Below are 20,001 nucleotides of genomic sequence, written 5' to 3' on the forward strand. Positions count from 1 at the left end.
ACCAGGAATGGGAGCAAATGAGCCTTTTCCAGAAAGAACTCCAGTCTCTGACTCCATACATCAACAAAAGCATCCTTTAGGTGACACCACCCTTTCACAAGACAGTTCCAAGACCCAAGACTTTTTCCTCCTGTTTAACATAACAGCAGAGACATACCATGGCTAATATTTTCAGTGATTGCTTCTGTAATCACGAATGGCATATCAGCGTAGACATGTATGTCTGCTTGGAGAATAAAGAAGAAGGAAGACAAACTCACATAAAGATTACAAAATCCAGATTCAGGCACAACAAATGTGGACTGCACTGTTTTCAGACAACGTTTTCAAGAGGCTTCCAGCCAGACTAGTTTCCCTGGGTGGCACGAATGAGAAGTGAATCATCCTCTTTTGTAATTAAGCATAGCAAACTTCTGTACTTTTTAACATTCATCCATTACTGCTTTCATTATGACACCTTGTAATGGACATACTAAATGGCAGGAAGCTGCTTCAGATTTCACTGCATGGAATAATGCGTTCCCACTCCTGCACACAGACAAGAAAATTAACAATCGGAAATGAGATGATAGAATATGTATTTCTCATGAATCAGTGACAAAATATTTTATGACCTCCTGTGAGATAAAAGGCAAGACAATGGGGAAATTAGTAGATCTGTTAAAAAGGAGAATAGTTTTGGCAGAGTATCATTCTATTTCATTACAGAAGTACAGAGAAAAAAAGGCTCCCTAGAAAAGAGATGATAAGGCCATTAGCATGCTCATTTAACAACTCTCAGTATAAACAGGCTCCTAAGCATGGTGCTTTGCTTTCAGATCTGAGCATTCTCTTACCCAATTAAGACACATGCTAGTTCTGATTTTCTTATTGTTTTTTTTTTCTTTTGCTTATGTTTTTAGCTTTCAGATTAACACTGTTACTTTACAGAAATGGTAATGATAGTAAACCTAAAGAAAATATTGTTCTTGCATTGAAAACACAGTTTTACAAAGACTGGGCAGGGCATAGGAGAGAGATGACCATTAATTTACAACTGAATGCTTTTTTTGTTATGCTTTTTTATGATTATGAATTCAGTAGAATATTTTTATAAAGCCACTGATTTTTTCCCATTACCATAAAGTTCTGCCACTGAAGGCATTAGTTTCATTTTGATACCTGAAAATCCAAATAGAATATCTTATTTTTCTCTCTGTCCCTTGTGTGCATGTGTGTGTGTATGTGTGTTTATCGTTAGATAAAAATGCAAAATAGAAATACATTTCTCTTCTGGTCTTTCATTAGGTAAAGAAGTTCTGACACTCAGGGTAAGAAGAAGTGGAATGAAATGACATCAACCATGGATTGATATAGATTAGTCATGTCATAACGTGCTAAAAAAAAAAAAAATTAAAAAAAAAAAAAAGGAAATAAAAACAAATAAATAAACTTTACTGCATTAAAGGAAATTTCTTACTGGCGGTAAATAAAGAGATAATGGCAGAAAAGACAGAAAAGAAAGACTAAAAGGGATGCTTCTTGTAAGCAGTTCCCTGAAATGAGAGCAGAGCAGAGCTGGTGAAGGGGTAGAAGGAGATCTAACAATTTTTCATTATCTGTAACTCTCAAAAATATTCTGTAATCCCCCAAAGTCTATTGAATTTAATCTTTCACATAGTGAAAGTCTAATCCAGTCATCTCTGGCCTCAGCCGTATCTCCATTTCTCATTTGCCCTTCTACTCACTACAGCAACATCAATAGAGATTTTCATCTGTTCTTGTTAACAACCTTTCCTCCACCCTGTCTTGGGCTGCCCTATGAGAACTCCCTTAACTAACAGTCACAGCACTCAGAGAAACCTAACAAAAACCTTATACAAAATGGTACTGACTTCTGACTTGCCAACAATACCTTTCTAATGCAGCAGCAATGGTTTCTGCCAGAAGGAATGCCATCTGTGACTTACCCTCTCTGCCAGGTTGCAAGTTTCATGGAATCATAGTGCCTTCCTCTAGCAGGTTTGGCTCTAGCTGCTTCCTGGCCCCATCCTGGACCATGAATGATGATGCCTTGGGAAGGAAACCTGGGCATGTGTTGCCATAAAAGACAGAGTGATGTGATTCAGTTGTGTTCCTGATGAGCATCTCAAGGACTGCCATAGACCTGACATGCAGTCAAACAGCTAATGCAACAACCACACAAATTCAGAGGTGGAATACCAGCCCAGCATGAGGAAACAAACATGTGCCTGGTTTCTACCTGGCTGTTGTACCAAGGAACAAGTAATGAGGCTGTACACAATCCTAATAATGCATATTTGTCTCATCTGTGCTGAGCTGTGCTCTATTGCTAATTAGCTGCTGAGGTGGCCTCTGCCCAAATAATATTATAAATGAGGAGTCCCATGATTATCTGCTACTCTGTAACTACTAAGGAAGAGACACACAAAACAAGTGTGCAAACATTTTTATTATAGGGAAGCCTAATGAGATAGAGACGGGCACAAGGAAGGAGGAAAAGTGTTCTGCCTGACAGGGCAAAAATTTCCCTATCCACCAGGACTGAACAGAATGACTTCAGGTGGCTCTTTCTGATGCAAAGAGATCTCATTCATTTCTACCCCCAGTGGTCTGCAGATAATAAAAAAACCTCAGATCTTGCAGTGACAGCAGCTTCCCTGCATTTTTTTAAATCATGCATATAATTAAGGCAAATCCAAAAGGTAAATGGCTCCACAGCTTATAGATGACTAAACTAAGGAAGAGCAAAACCAGAGCAAAAGTGTAAACAATTTAAATCAAGAATATTTTAAGAGATCAAAAATAAAAATGCTGCTAACTCTACATTATTAATAATAATAATAATAACAACAACAACAACATAGGAGCTGAAATTTACCTCCTCTCATTGCCTTTTGAGAGATAAGGTCTCTAGAACATTATAGCACTACACAGGGCAAGCACAATTTAGCTACTACCTCCTTCTTTTATTCAAATCAGATGCCAACCTTTATTTTCAGTTTTGCTATCTCTTTTTAAATACTGGAGGGTGGAAATTTACCTTTAACTGTTTACAAAAGTACAGAAAGATGTGATTATTAGAATGTCTGTGCCATTCATTTTTGGTTTGTAGTGTCGTGAGATAAAACCAAGTGCAAAGCAAAAGATGGGTGAAACTTAATATGCTTTGTTCCCATTAGGAGGGAACAATGCTCTGTGTTTAGTTCTGAATGTTTTATTTCCACACCAGTTACTTCCAGGAAAAAAAAATAATTCTGTCCATGAATACAGCAGAAAAAGAATAACTGGAGTATAATCACGCTTTCAAGAGTGATTTTTAAGAGAGAAACAAACTAAGAAATAGGCATCTATTGAGGATATATAATGAACTCAGGCTTTTTTGATTTATCATCCGTGAACAGCAAATTACCTCTGTGCTAGTTTTAAGACTCTTTCCAACTATATACTTTGTTCCTACAGTTAAAATGAACAAAAGTTTGGTTTAAGGGGAAGGGCTGTCTTCTAAAACACATAAGCCAATGACTGCAGATGTTAAGAGTACACAGTATTTAACAACACTGCAGCACTCAAAATATGTCTACCCCACACTAAAAACGGAGATTGATGATCATGTACCAAAACTAATTGTAAATTAACCATTGTGGTACAAAGATCCTTGGACACTTACACATTTACATAGCTTCTCAGAAGCAGATTTAGCAGCCTGCACCAAGCACTACCGTTTATAACTGTAGCATAATCAGTACCACAAGTATCTATAATGCTAACTCGGTTGGATGAGTGAAGGCTATATTCAAAAGACAGAACAAACATCCTCCATGAGAAGTAACACCTAAGTGAAGTCTGAGATGGGGTACACAAGAAGGAAAGCACAGTCCATGCAGAGATACTGAGGAAAAAAATACAAAGGATGTAGTCAGCCCAATAGCTGTGTCAGTCTTTCCAGCAGATGCGCACATGTAAGACTGTTTATTGAGTTCTCAGCCTTGCATATATAAACACTGTGGACAAGAGCAGTACAAAGCTTCTTTCTTTGATATCAGAAGATCAAAGCATTTTCACAGACACATTGGTTTGTCATTTTGATATTATGGGACAGCTTGCTTGTGCAGAAGGAGACTTAGTAAGCTTTAAAAGCTACCTCTGGATTTCTTTATTTGATAGTATCTGCTTATTTCATTTTCCTTAAAGCAGAAACTATGGATGTCAGAATGGGCAGGATGTTGGGCTGTCTCAGCAATCTGATCCTTTCATCACATCAGGGCAAAAGAACTGGGTAAAACATGGGTTATGAGAGAAAACTGCTGCAAAAGGATTCACTCTACCTGATTTCTTTCTCGCAATATTATTGAGTCATCATCCTTTGAGCTGCTCACTATTTTTGATGTGCAAAAAAATACATAATTAATTGTCCAATTCAACACTACTAATACTGTGGCCTCTGACAGACTTTCATTTATCAAGATATGTTTTTCTTTCTTTCTATTTATGGTGTTGCATAAGAAAATTAATTTGTCCAAATTCCCCCAGAGATTCAAAAAGGCAAGCCACTCTTTCTTTTCCACTGAAGCTATTGTTATTGGATTTGAAATTTTCTTTTTAACAAAGAATTCATTTACATACATTAGAAGCCAGCCAGTTCTTCAGTCAAACAGATGTAAAAATGCACTGATAAATAATCCAATGTATTTGTACTTTTCTCTGAATTTCAAATGAGGTCCAGATACTCACTATCTAAACCTTGATGTGATTACCCACCCTATATATGTATATGATGAAATGATATGATGTGTAATACTGAGAGCATAAATTTTTTATTAATTAAAAAAAACGGCCAGAAATTATTGAAAAGGCTTGCTATTCAACTAAAAAATCCTGCCAATGGGAAGCAAGTTCTCATTATGATATAAGGATTAAAAAGCTGCAAACAGAAATAATTTTTTATATCTATTTGATGAAGGTGGGGAAAAGGCACTTTCTGAATGCAACTGTGACTTTGCATATGGTGGGGAGTTACAGGTTCTGGACTATGATGTACAAAAGTGAAATTTCTGTACTTTTGGAGGCAGTTCAGATGCATCTTTTGTTTCAAAATAACAGCTGACAATGTGGAAAAGTGTATGGCACTACAAGTAACAGTAAATAGATATGAGTATATATTAATCAGAAGTATATTAATATCTCAATTCCTTCTGTGTATTCCCTTTAATTAAATAAATCAATCATTTCAGGTGTTTTCTGAAACTTTATTTACTTCCCATGAATAATTCAGTGATATGGATGAATACCTGTCAAAATTTAATTTCACAATTTCATACTTCTGTCGTTCTCACCAATCCTTTACAGCCTGTAAAGTATTCAAATGATCGTCTGCAAATACTAGATACTTAAAAACGTGCCACACTAGGTGAGGAACCTGAAAAGGAAGATATGTGCATATGATGGAGCATTATGTACAGATACGCTCTGCTTGCAGTGGGATTACTGCTATCTACTAAACCTGTACCACTTTGCAAAATCCTACAGTCTTGACATAGGCACAGCAAACAAGCACTAGCCAAAATTAACCTTGCATTAAACAAACTGAAGTCCTCCCTTGTGGAGGTGCTTGTAAATTTTAGGCAAATTACATTTAGGTAAATGTTTAAATAAAATTTTACTGCAACAATGAAAGCCAGAACTAAGTACTGTTCTTAATGAAGTTAATGACAAAACCAAGTAAATTAAATGGGGACACTGGAATGCATTTCTTAATTTTCTGAGAGCTACCTACACCATAGACTTATTAATTCATACCCTCAGGACTTATTGTCAGGCTGCAATTCGTGAGCAGCTTTAAACAAGCGACATTTTATGGCAAAAAATAAACCTAGTAGATGATATGTTTCTTGTTATTCCCTCCAACAGCTGAACCCAAGATTCTCTTGAACACATCACAGTGAGTTATACCCATTCGTGTTGCTTTTGAAAATATAATACAGTGTTATATGTACCACTTGCCATGCTGTGTGATTTTACGTTGATTCAACTTAGCTTGAGATGCAGTTCAAGTCCAACAGTAAAACGATAGTACTAGTAATGTGTAATTGCAACAACACATCATCACTCAGATTCAGTTGGCCTAATTCTGTATCATGAAAGCTGTTTTCTCAGTTTTTTTAAACATATTAGCACTACCAGGTTAAAAAAAAAATAAAAAAAATCAATAGAAGGGTACTAGGTAGAGGCTCAAAGCCCTTACAAGTTTTTATTTGCATTACAACACTATAATAATGATGACTTTAATAGCCCCTGTCAGAGGACTGGAAAAATGATGTAGGACTCAACCACCGTCCATATAAAATATTAGTTTGAAACATAGAGCACTTTGTTCTCATAATGACAGTGCTTGTCAGATAAAGTTGGTGAAGTCTTAACACTACTGTGCCCTGAAATACATTTCATCCCAGCTAGGGATTTTAAGATGAGCAAAGGTTTTGTCTTGCTTTTAAAGAATAATGCTCAGAATTGTTTGAAACACCAAGCTTTTAGCAAATGATTATTACTCCAAATTCAGAGCTTTGTGCTTAGTCAGACTATTCATTACATATCTCCTAAAACAGCATCTCCTGTACTGTCTCAAGAATGCTCTCTTCAGGCTTAGGTAGGCTTATTTCTACTCCCATTCCCTATCCTTTACACCAACTTGATTTGGTAGTTAGGTGCAAATGAGACCTCTGCTTAGGGAAGAGCGAGTCACATCACTGATGCAACATCAAAACATGGTAAAATATGTGGAAGGAATGATCTAATGGTATATAATCTTCTCAGGGTTTCTCCTGGCATAGGGCTGTTTAAAATCTTGAAAGGCAGTGTACTGCTTTAAGCTGCTATGACAAGTTCTACAGCTTACTGGGAAAAATGAAGATAAAGGCAAGTAAAACATTAAGCACTAAACATTTTTATCTCCTGTGTTCTGTAACACATGGCACATTGATGCCACAGCAGTACATCTTGCTTTGATTCACCACAACAGTGCTGCAAAGTCTGTCATCAACTGTTCAGTTGGACATCAAAGACAATTCTTTGTTTGTATTCCTATTCATGCTAATGGTAATTTGAAGAGTGGTAAGCAGGTCTATGAAAGGAAGGTATTGTCCTGATTTCTACACTGTAATTAACAATAATTGCCCTACAGGTATCTAGCTCACCTTCTTGAAGTCTTCAGACAGAAAGAACACATATGAAGGCCACAAAAGGCTTGGTAGTACCAAGAATCTAGGCCATGTACTTCAGGGAATTAAAATATTCTAATAGCTCACAAAGGAGTAAATTCAAAGCTGACTGGCATAAGGAAAAAAAGTCCTCTGGAGTAGTCACTATCTTTTGGGTCAAACTCTATGAAGAAAAAGCTCTCTCTTCTTAACATTTAAACTAAAGTAGAGCATGGTAACCTTGAACTTCTAACATGAGTAGGATTCTAAGGAAACTTATTTTTTAATCACATCTTTAGTATGAGGTAACTGTCTGAGAATAATGGCCCATCTACCTTGTTGGTGCAAATGCAAATAATGAGGACTGACTCTCATGTCCAGCTGTGGAAACTGAAAACTTTACAAAGTTTTAAGCCTCATTTACATTATTCAGAAGTTTCTCAACATATTCATACATCTACATTTGAAAGGGACACAGATATTTCTGGAAATTATCATATAAATATTTGTTTTTAAATGTAGTTTGCTCTTGATTTATTGTATTTTATATATGTTGTATGCATTACAGGGACATCAACAAAACACATATCAGTATTTTTTTTCTTTGTGTGTGCATGAATGTTGACCGCTTTCAATTTATCTGAAGGTGAATAAGTTAATTCATACTGATATATGATTTTACGTATACTTTTGGTGTTGTCTACCTACCCAGACAGAAGTGGATTGTCTATTGATTCATTATATTCTGCCTAAAGTATGAAATATAAGATTGCAAGATAACTGAAACTGCTGCACATAATACACGGGTAAAAATTACTTAGTCTGGTTTAACCTTGACTTTGATTGAGTCCTGTTGATTGCACAAACACAAGCTTTGACATACTCTATGGCTTCTACCAAATGAAATCAGTTCGAAAATTTTTAAAAAAGTACTAAAAATCTTACTGACATACGCAGTTTACCTTCTCATTTCACATTAACATATACTTAGTATTCTTACCCACTATGGCTGTTTATAGGATTTATCTGAGTCTTATGCTAAATGAGATTATCACAGTAGATTTCAATACTGATATGCAATCAGAGACTTTCAGAGACAGTCCTCAGAACAGAAGTTTTGAAATCAAATGCATGGTGAATAATGAGAAACGTGTTTTAATGGCTAACAGATAAAATTTGATAAAATTAAAATCTATATAATTCATTATTTTCTGTCATCAATTTATACTTGCACAACTACATCTGGACATGTTTCCATTTTCATAAAACAAAAATATGGACAAAAAAAACAAAAATTCAGGACTTCCTTAGTTTTTGTCATGAACTTTTCATCTCCATCTTTGTCATGGTTTTTTAATTTTTGTTACTGGTATTCCACATCATAACGTCATGTGGAGCACAGAGAAGAAGAACTACACGTCCCAGAGGACCTTAAGGTCAGAGAGGGAAACACAGCATGGAAGTGACGCTGGCTCTCTCTCTCACTGCCTGGCAGTGGGTGTGGGTGTGCTTCCAAGCCGTGCATCTTCAGTTTCATAGTATAATAGTCTTGTGTGGGTTGGAAGGGACCTTAGAGATCATCAAGTCCAACCCCCGGGATTCGAGCATCCTGTGTAGCAGAGTGGCACTTCTACCAAAATTCAAAGTAGTCTTTGGAAAACTCTCTGATTTTACTTGAATTATTAACCTCAGTTTCAATTAGATTGTACTATATTGTGCTATCTTGCATTCTGATATCACAGTTAGTAAAATAAGTTTTCCTCCTTAGGTTGCTCTGTTTGTTTTCCTTGAGCCCAACTCCCATCTCTTCCCCTTTTCCCTTTTCCCTTCCCATTTTTGGGGGCCAGGGGACCCCGTGGCCTACTGCCCCCCTGTCACGGACATAGATTGATCTAGATAATTCCATGACAATCTTTAATTGCAAAACTTTGCTGCAAATAAAATACACATCTAGACTTGAAACTTGGATCCCTTTATTTTCTGTGTGAGAGGTAATTCACTGAAGCTAAGATACAGACCTGGTTTTGACATACTAAAGTACATTCAAAGTCCAGTAATTAAATCCAGACTGCATTCTTATTTCTTTAGTTAGCATGAAAAAATTACATTCATTTTTTTCTGGACGCACCTGGATTTTGCTGTTGCTAACACATATTCTGCCTGAGTTTTGTACAGCCATATGTTCTTTATGACAAGAGGAACTTCAAGGACTGGCTGTATATTACCTTCTGTGGCAACTGACCAAATCTCATAAGGCATAAACCTGGAGGAAATAAGAGGCACAAAACAAGAGAACCAACAAGTTGGTTACCCATATGGTGGGCTGGAGGTTAGGTCTAGCAAAAATGGTGAGCAGAGAACCTTCATACTGATGGGAGTAGGCTTCAAGCTTAGAAAAACTGTACCCAGTCAAAATACAATGCTAGCTAATCTAAACACCTAGTGTGAAAGAAGGAAACCTATGTGGTAATCTGTTATTGAGAGAAAAACAAAACAACAACCCCATCAAAAAATCCCAAAAATAAAACCAAAAAGCAAAAAATAAAAGTACATTTTCATCCTTAAGCCAATTCTAGTCTTTACAGGAAAGAAAAATCCTTTAACCTTAAAATACCAGTGCTCTATGGAGGACTAAGTTTAAAGAAGATACAATACTTCTTTGGACTTTAGTGTGCAAGGGCTGCTCTAAAAGTAATGCATCTGCTTTATTCTGTTCGACTCCAACGTCAGAGATGGATGTTGGTGTTATGACAGTAAAAGCTGAATTTCCATCCATATTCCATCACATTTTGTTGCCCTATGTCAAATAGCAGAAGAAGGGCAGTCTGACAGAATGACATCTGACACAGAAGCATGTATGATGCAAAGGTGTGGAACTGAACTCCTCCATGCAGAAAGAATGGCATCCATTGACATTGATGGACACTTGCTGAATGTCAATGGAGACCAAACAGTGGATATGAGCATAGTGAGGCGGTGCGTGGTATGTTTCAGCAGTAGAGACAGTGGATCACCTCTGCTGCTGAAGATTTTTATGAGTGAGCATTCAGGATCTTGTTCATCGCTGGCGAAAATGCACAGCTAATGGTGGTAACTACTGTGAAAAAGGATGTCTTGTAGATTACAATTTGCTGCCAAATAGTATTATTTTGCCCTTTGTATCTGGTGTAATTTTGATGAAAATAAACATTAAGCATTACTTTCAGAGCAGCCCACAAACAGAGAAGCTGTGATCCTCTTAGTTTTGAAGACATTCAGTCAAGGCTTATTGGTATTCTTAATCAAATAAATGCTCATTTCTATCTGTTCATATGGTAACTAAAAATTTTACAGCAAAAAAATACTCTTTAATAAGGAAATACAAAATAAACAAACACAAATGAGGACATTGGAGATTTCTGAAGGATAAAAGCCTGTCCCTAATTGATAGCAAACTGATGGGAAAGTGAAAACTGGAAGATTTATTTGAACCACATACTTGTTCTAGACCCGTTCAACCACCAAAAACATAATGCCTCCTGAATATTTACCAAATTCAGATTGACGAAAGAATGATCAAAGCCTTTTACCTCTCCTGCTAAGTAACAATTCAAGAGCTTTCAAAGAGGACTGCCACTAAACACATGGACTCACATTTTGGTTGCATGCATGGATACATGCATAGGGAACAGCAGTTTGTGATTTGCTAAAAGCATGCTTGGAAGATATCAGGAACTCACAGCTTCCATAGGGCAAAAGTTTACAAGGCAACAAAACTGTAATTCAAGATTTAGAACAAAAACTGTGCATTGGAAACACAATCTAAACAATGGTCTTCCAAGGCTCAAATTCGGGGAAGCTTCAAAATCATCTGAAGTGTTATGAAATTTATGCTCCTTTTAGGCCATTAAAATGGGCTGACAATTGCTTAGGGATAGACTGTATCTCAGTTTCATGCAAGTAAAGTTTTTAGAGAGGTGAAATGGGACAAACATTTCAGAGGAGGCCAAAAATCTGTAACTATAACTACTACCTATGAAAATCTGAGATTAAAAAGTTACTGTCATAAGATCTCCTCCTTACGATTGGCCAGAAGGAGGCAACTTCTGCAGTTCCTTAATTGAAGCCTATTCCTCCAGCTTCTATAAAGAATGTCCCAATTTTCCAGCAATTAAGACCATAACCAGCCATGTGAGAGAACTACTGAAGTGCTTTACTTGACATGGATGAAAAGCGTAATCCATTCACTGAAGACAGACTAGAACCAAATTCCAGGGACTGTAGTCTATTAAGCACACACAGATTTACATTACATTTCAGAACTTGGTTGATATATACTAAATGAATTTCACTTTGAATGGAATGCACTTTCAAATGTAATCTTAAAATGGAGTCTCGCATACATACTTGAGTGTCAAACATAACATATTTGATTGTTAATGAATAATGTATTTAGGCTACACTATCTTTTCTTTGCATTTCATTCTATTACCAAATATAATGCTTTTCAGTATAAACCTTCAGATTTAACTGTCAGTAAGATTCTGCTACTAGATTTCTAAACTTGATTGCTATTTTTGGTCACCATTTATGCTCATCGTAGTATTCAAGATAAATATACAAAGAAGCATCTGTATGTGACATGTTAGTAAATGCAAGATTATAGAACCATTTTGAAGTCTGTATGTACATTAAGAATGTTCGTGATGTCAGACAGTATTTGCATAGTTAGCGTGTTGGCCAAAAGGAAAATACATATGCAGGGGGACACACTTCATATGTGTAGAATTTTACATTCATCTGATCAGCAAAGAGCATGATTCTACAACTCCTGATGGTGCTGAGTGACACCTTGTTCTCTACCATTTTCCAGTAAATGGGGCATTGGAAGAAAAAAAACACTTAGCAGACATTTCAGAGTACAACAAAACCCTGCTGTCTTGCATATCAACTCAACTCCATACCTAGCCAAAAATCAGAAGCTCTGTCCAGCTTTCAAGCTAACATACCAGTGGAAGTCAAGTATTCTTCCTTCCTGGCTATGAAAATTAATGTTCAATGACTATAATAATTAAGGGGAGAAAGAAGGGAGGGAGGACAGCAGTGATCTGCACATCCTACATCTTCCAGTAGGCCAGTAATTCAGTTTTCTCCCATTGTGATGTGGCATTCAGCACTATTTACAAAGAAAAGTTTGCCTTTGTGGCACAAACAGTGAAGAAAAATATTCACTTTTACAACTTCACAAAATTAGACCTCTCACTGACTCATCAGAAATCAAGCAGTGGCATTCGTACAAAAGAATAGAAAAAGTAAACTAGGAAATGGATTGAATGTTGTTTTTGAGGGTTTTTTTTTAGGTCAGTCTACCACATTTTACAAGATCCCCAAGTGAGCTCACCACGGAAATCAGGACAGTTTAATGAAGGTGGCTCTAAGTGATGGATTTGTTTATTCTGTCATGTCACTCACTTTGATAACTGAGAACCATCTGGCATATTCTCCAGATCTGGAGTTGCACCTTGTCAGAAATACATACGTACAATGCAAGAGACAATGGTACACACAATGGGTTATCTAAAGCAAATTGCACCTGACAGCTATATAGTATCCTGTCATTTATTTTTGAGTGAGGAGTGGAGGAACTCACTGGAGTATGTGAAAACGACTGTCTTAGTTCACAGATTCAATTTTGTCCACATTATGCTAGTTTATTATAATTTTATGTATTTTATGTATTTTCCATTCTTCTCAATATCATACCTAGGCTATTATGAATGATTTGTGTTGATTTGGTATTAATGCATACATTATATGTGATCATTGTTCTGCCTCTGGGATTAAAGGTGTAAAGTGCTGGTTAACATTTTCTCAAGCCTTTTTCATTGCTTCTTCACTGTGCATAATCTTTACTGACCCCCACACTAATTTCATTTTAGAATCTGCCTGAAGGGAATAGCTAGAGGTGTGAAATAGCTGGAGGAGGATAATGTGACACCTTATTATGAGTCAGTCATTTGAAACCTGTCAGCTTGGTCCTTAGTTTAAAAAATACAGTATAAAAAGGTGAGCCTAGTTACAGTATGAAACTGAGAGACAGCCTCAGGTAGAATTAATAAATACAATCCCTGTCCAGATCTATGCATATTATTTTTTTTCATTATAGTTTCTGTTCAATTACTGTGGTAAATATTACTCCCTGCCATAAACTTGATTTTTGTCACAGGAACCAATCTCAAAGCATTCACTATCTATGAATGAGATAAAAAAAACAAAAACCTAACAAACTCAAAAACAGAGAGCTACAGACTGAAGAGTTAAGAGAAGCACAAAGACAGTATTGATCCCTGTGACCAAACAGTTGGTGGTTGATGTACCCACAGCCTGAGTGTGTACTCAATTCCCACTGGACAGTTAATACAGTGCTGTTAATCAATTGCAGCACAAAACCACATTAAAGGGAAATTCACTTTAGCGGCTGGGTATTTCTGAATGAATACCTTTAACTTCCACTGTCAATACTTGGAGACCTGCAGACCACCTAAATAAAGGATGTTTGCCATGGACACTTAGCATATCTATGCATCTTTGTCATGTGAAGAAGCTGAATGCCACAAAATACAGTTAATATAAAGATAAGTGAAATTTGGGTCTAGCCCAGTGACTGTCTCTTATTAGCAACTTGATTGGAAATCACAATTCCATCTCCTTCCTTCCTCCTTCTCTCTCTTGCAAATTCTTTTATTTCTTTCCCTTTTCCTTTCATTATTAAAGATTTATAATTTTTATGATTTTTAATAACATACAAGAAGCAACTGGAAAGACAAGTCTGAATTAGCAGATGTCTTGGCTATAGTCAGTAGTGTCATCACTTAGAAATATGATTCTTCATTCACCTGGTGGCTGGAGTGAAGCCCACAGGGTGGAAAGGCAGTGAGAAGGTATTGCACTGTGAGAAGCAATACCAAAGGAACACAGTTTGACTTCTTAGCATGCAAGTATATTTTACGCCATACTCTGCTAAGCATAGTCAGCAGGGTTAGTCTGCATACATGTGGGCTGCTCTAAAAGTAATGCCTCCTATTCCATTATGTTGGTCCAAAACATCAGAGGCAGACATTGGTGATATGGCAGTTGAGCTAGAACCTTCCCACCAATATTTTGTTATGTTTTATTGTCTTGCGTCTGATGGCAGCAGAAGGGCAACCTAACAGAATGGCATCTGACATGGAATTGCTTATGGAGCAAATATGTATCACCGAACTTCTCCATGTGGAAATAATTGCACCCACTGATATTCACTGATGTTCACTGAATGTTTATGGAAACCAAAGAGTGGATGTGAGCATGGAGAGGCAATGGGTGGTCTGTTTCATCAAAGGCGATGTCAGTGAGAAAGGCAAGCCATGTTCATGGTGGTCATGCAGTTTTTTCCAGGTGTGATATACAGGCTCTTGGTCATTGCTAGTGAAAGCACATAGCTAATAGTAGTGGCTAAGTTAAAAAAGTAAAAAATAAAAAATTAAAAAGTTTAAATTTAAAAAATCGTGTTTTATAGCAGAGAACATGCTCTATCAAGCTGTGCTATTGTGCTCTTTTATCTGTTGTAGTTTCCATAGAAACAAATAGGAGGTCTGACTTTTGGAATGACTTGTATGTTTGATCACATGAGGATTTCACATAAAAAGTGATTCTTCCCCCTGAATGAACCAGTTCACCACTTTCCGGATTCTCCAGTCTTAACATCTTTCTCAGCACAATAGCTCAGAAATCTTATTTCCACCTATATTTAATTTCTATAGTTAAACCAGTTAAAATAGAAACAAGATCAGCAAGAAAATATTAATGAGATGTGCTTTGGGATAAACCTCTTACATCCTACTCAGAACATAATTGTGAGCTGTTCTTAACATTAACTCCAAAAATATTAAAACAGAATTATGACCTCTATCCACCAAATGTTAATCCAACTCTTATCATTTACTCCATTTTTTTGAGCAAGGATAGATTGCCAATGGATGTCTTCATTCATCACTGTTGCATCCTGGTACAAAAGACATAGAAATTTGTATTTCTTTTTCAGAGAGAGAACATTTGACAAAATCTGAAATTAAGGAATAAAATCATTAACTAGAAGAGATCCCTGAAGTCTTTTATCAGAGAAAAATCCTCACATAATGCATGAACAAATAAGGAATAATAAAATGGCAATCCAGATAGGGTCTGTTAAATTTGATTAAGACCTCATGAAAACCAACTCAGAAAGTGAGCTGAATATTAAAGTATTCAAAAGGAAACATTTGAGAAAATTATTTCTATATGCCACAACAGGGATGTGTTGCAATATATAAAGTCACAAAAATCTTGGCATAGATTGGATGAAGCAATTAGAAAGCAACAGATTTATTCCTGTCATTTAAAACACAGCAGATCAGTTACTTCTAAACCCAAGTAATTTGTGTAGTCTCCACACTTTTCTGAATGATAGCTTACGCATTGTGTTTTACTGTATCTATCACTGCAGCATATGACTTAAATCAGAACAAAGTTCCGTTTTTGCTGAGGAAGAAAAAATAGAAGAATCACTGAAAATTAAAAAGGCTTCACCAGCTTTGCTCTGCAGCCACTGCAAATTGGAAACCTACTGACTTCACTAGAACTACACTAGAAGATGTCATTCTTCCCTGTCCAGAGCTTTGAATAAGTTGCCTACAAAGAAATTACCATTTTACACAACCTAAGCTTGAGCCACCCTCTAATAAACAAAAGGCCTAAACAGTGGAATAGCAGTGCTCCTTCATTTACCTCAAGATGCACCCACCTTCTTCAGCCATCTCACTGTGCTCTGAAAACAAACAAACAAAAATAGCTCCCACAATCCTATTACCTGACCTGCATTTATTTCAAACACTGAGACAAAAGGAATATTTGAAACCAGTGATGCAGACATTTTGAAATTCAACATGAAGAGTGGAAACAGCCATTCAAGTTGAATTTAAGTGACATTAACAAAACCTCAGGTAAGTGTAAATGCTACTTCTTCATAAAACCCACTTCTGTTTTTAATTAAACACACCTTTGTGTGCACTAAGTCACCATTCAGATGTGCCAGACATAAATTCATACAAGTAGCAAATCATGATAATAAGGTAATGCTGTTGCACCTGCATACTTCTACTGCTTGAAAACTTCACAAAACTGAGGAAGGAAAATTCCTCCCAGTTACATATCCACAGGGATGAAAAATTCAGATCAGATTCTCATATACTTCTTCATCTTTCTTTTTTTTTCTTTTTTCTCCTTTTTTTTTTTTTTTTTTTTCTTTTTCCCCTTCCTCAAATAAAGCCACTTTTCTGTCATGTTGAGCCTTTTTTTAATTACATGATAAGCTTTTGGAGATACCGATCTTCCTCCAGTAGGTATTAATGTAATAAGAAAGCATTAAAGCACATAAAAGGACAATAACGCCAGAAGGTCCAGGTGGGCATTTAATTTTGCCAGCAGGGAAAGATTTTGCCAGTTTTCATAACAGTAAGCTATTGGTACAAACCCTTGGTGAAAATTCTCTTAGTTCATTTTCTAAAAAATAAAAATAAATATGTATAATTAAAATGACTTTTAGAAGAGTTTTTACTGACATAAATGCATTGGTTCAACAGCATATAAAGGGTTCTACGAAGATTAAATTCCATTCTAGATCTGCCTTCACAAATCTGAGATCCAGTCATGCAAAAGAAACGGAATGATGGAAGTAAGGCATTGAAATAATGTCTCATTCCTTCTGCTGTTCTTCTGTCCCTTTACCTATTAACTAGACATTGCTAAATCCTGACACTCTACATGCATAGACATTTTTTTGCTCTTGTGAATCATGAGACAGGTCACCTAAAAGCAGTTATTGTTCTTCTGTCTGAGACTAGTAATAGAACAGGCACTTTTTCAGTTACAGTTGCCTTTATCAGCAATCCTGCCAATATCTCAGTTATTTTTATAAAATAATAAAAAATACTAAATTATTCAAAGAATTAATAACGTAGTTAAGAATAACAAGATGGAAAACATCTGACCAGGAAGACTTATTCTGAAGATGATGTGATTCTTGGCATAGCTGAGGAAAGAATATATAAGACAGAGAAATATGCTGTGCTGCTTCTCTGTATCAGGTGCCACACTACACATATTATACATGCTGCAAATACTTGCATCTTAATCTATGCATAAAATAAGTGGCTTACAGAGGTTTTCCTCACTGCTTTTATGTTATTTCAGGTTAAAGGTAAATAACAGAAAAAAATGGTTTGATCATACGTAAGCCTTCTGTTTACATTATTTACTCATCAAAATTTCATTTTCAGTCATCTTAAGAGCAGGAAATTTCACCTGCTCATCAAATTTGATCTTCCATTTACAAAGACTTTAAAGAATAATGTGTGCTTCACTAATGCATTTTTTGGAAAGGTACACATCCCTGAAAAGAGGTTTCTTAGTATAAATATATTTACCCCATCAAGAAAACATTTTTACAATTTTTCTCTATACCATCTTCAAATATCTAACAGTTTAAACAAATATGTACAAATTTGATTTGTGCATTCAAACAGCATTTTTCCATTATTTGGCCTAGCCTTTTATAATCTGTTACTGCCTTAAGACTGTATATACGACTCCTGATGGCCCACTCTTGGGTGAACTGGGATCCTGTAACTTCTCTATTACAGCACTTACCAATCTTCCTATATTATACTCTCTCTGCTCAAGCCATAGCTGATGCCTAAACTATAACCTTACCCACAATGACTTCCAGCCACACTCCTACCTAGGCAAGGCCAGTTGTTCCAATAATCTCATTAGTAAAGGTGGAAACTCATTTTCTCCTGTGTACACTTAGAAGCAGCTTTGCAGTTGTCTATAACTTATGCCAACCAAAGAGCTGTTCCACATATCTGGAACCTTCTCACTGACATGACCAATAGGAGGCAACTCTGCCTGTATAATTGCAGTCAGCTACAAAAAGATGCACTACATGACTGGAGCCATCTTACTGAGTGATATGTACAAGTCTGTAAGACTTCAGCCATTTTTTACACTTCATAAATGTGAGCAATGAAGAAATTTGATTGTCAGGGATTTTACATTTAGTTCCAAACTGGTATTTGGGCTTAGTAAGTTGTAAGCCAAGTATCTTCTCAAATAGCATTAGAATTTTCTCTCATTTCAATAAAGCTTCTCAATTTTTAACTACTTTAAAATTACTGAATATTGAAATTGTTCAGCATGGAATTCTAATCCATTTTGTTAAAAATGAGTTTTTCTTTGCTTCTATTTCCTTTCACAGGATTAAAATAATAATAAAAATAATAAAATTATATGGTTCCAGCAGTTACAAAATAAAAAATTTAAAAAAAAAATAAATCTTAAGGTGTGAAAGCAGTGGGATATGATGTAAAGCAGATATAAACACTGCTGCTCCAGGACAGCATTAGAAACAATCAGATCACAAAAGAGGAGAAGGAAGAACAGAAAGACCATTGGAGTGGTCTTTCTGTAAGAAAGATCACTGGAATGTTTTTCTTTAAGCTTTCTGATTCAAGTTTGAAATGAAAGGACATCAAAACATGGAAGCAGGCTATAATAATACTGATTGTCAGAAGAAAGACAAATAATTATTTGTTACATACTATAGAGAGAAGGTAAGTCATGGCTTATGATGCCAGAAGGCCCCAAATCTTCCTACTTGTCTACAGCATTCATCACAAACAATTAGGATGTTAGTGGCCATGAACATGCAACAGGAAAGAATGAGGATTAAGGCTAGATTACAGGATAGGGTTGAAGTCTCACGGATTTCTGCCACTAAAAGGGATGTTCCTCTTCTAGTTGCCCTGCCGTCCTACTCCCTTTAATATTCCCAGCCATGAAGTTCTGTAGCAGCTCCCTCCCACTTTCTAGTGCACTTTCTTCAGGCATCTTTGGATAGGCAAAAAGTCTCTGCAAGCAGGATATAGACAACTTAAAAGCATACAGCAACTGGTAAATACTCAAAAGATATGTGTGAAAGAAATTAAAACATAAATTATTTTGATAATTTGTGTGTGGGAGGCAAGTAAAGTTCTAGAATGTCAGGAAAGTAAAAATATTATGTATTTTTAGGGAAGGGAATAAGTGTAAACATTGGAATTACAGGCCAGCCTGCTTGGGCTCCTTCAAAAATATTGGGATATGTCAAACAAGTGATTCATAAGCACCTTTAATAAAACAAGGTAACAACTAACATTGATTTGTCAAGAATAAATCCTATCAAAACAGTTTAATTTCCTTCCTTGAAAGACTTCATTGAGAACCACTAGGTTTCTCTTGTGTATCTTCTCTTCAGTAAGGTTTTCTGTACACAATATTCTCACAGTCCAAATGCAATCTACACAAAATCTGCTGCAAGAGGGAAACGTGATTAGAAATTGCCCTTCGGCCTCAAGATTAAAGAAAGTGTTATGTAGTTATCTTCACCAAGTTTTAGTCAGTATTTTTATTAATGGCCCTGTTGAGAGTGTGCTTATTAAAACCGCAGATACCAGCTAGTATGAATGACAAATGTATAAAATTCAGTAAATAAGGGAATGATCTTTAAAAACTGGAAAAAGCACTCTGCAAAACTATTGAAATAAATAAGCACTGGGTTCTACACTTAAGCAGAAAAAATAAGCTGTACAAATAGAAAATGACTAATAACTGGCTAGGTGGTAGTTTTGCAAGATCTAGAGGTTTGAAAGGATTTTAAACTGAATATGAGTCAACAGTGTTAGCCATTATAAAAAAATACATTAGGAGG

This window comes from Coturnix japonica, chromosome 1 (assembly GCF_054131305.1).
Source record: "Coturnix japonica strain WE chromosome 1, WE-NBRP24, whole genome shotgun sequence".
Classification (NCBI taxonomy): domain Eukaryota; kingdom Metazoa; phylum Chordata; class Aves; order Galliformes; family Phasianidae; genus Coturnix; species Coturnix japonica.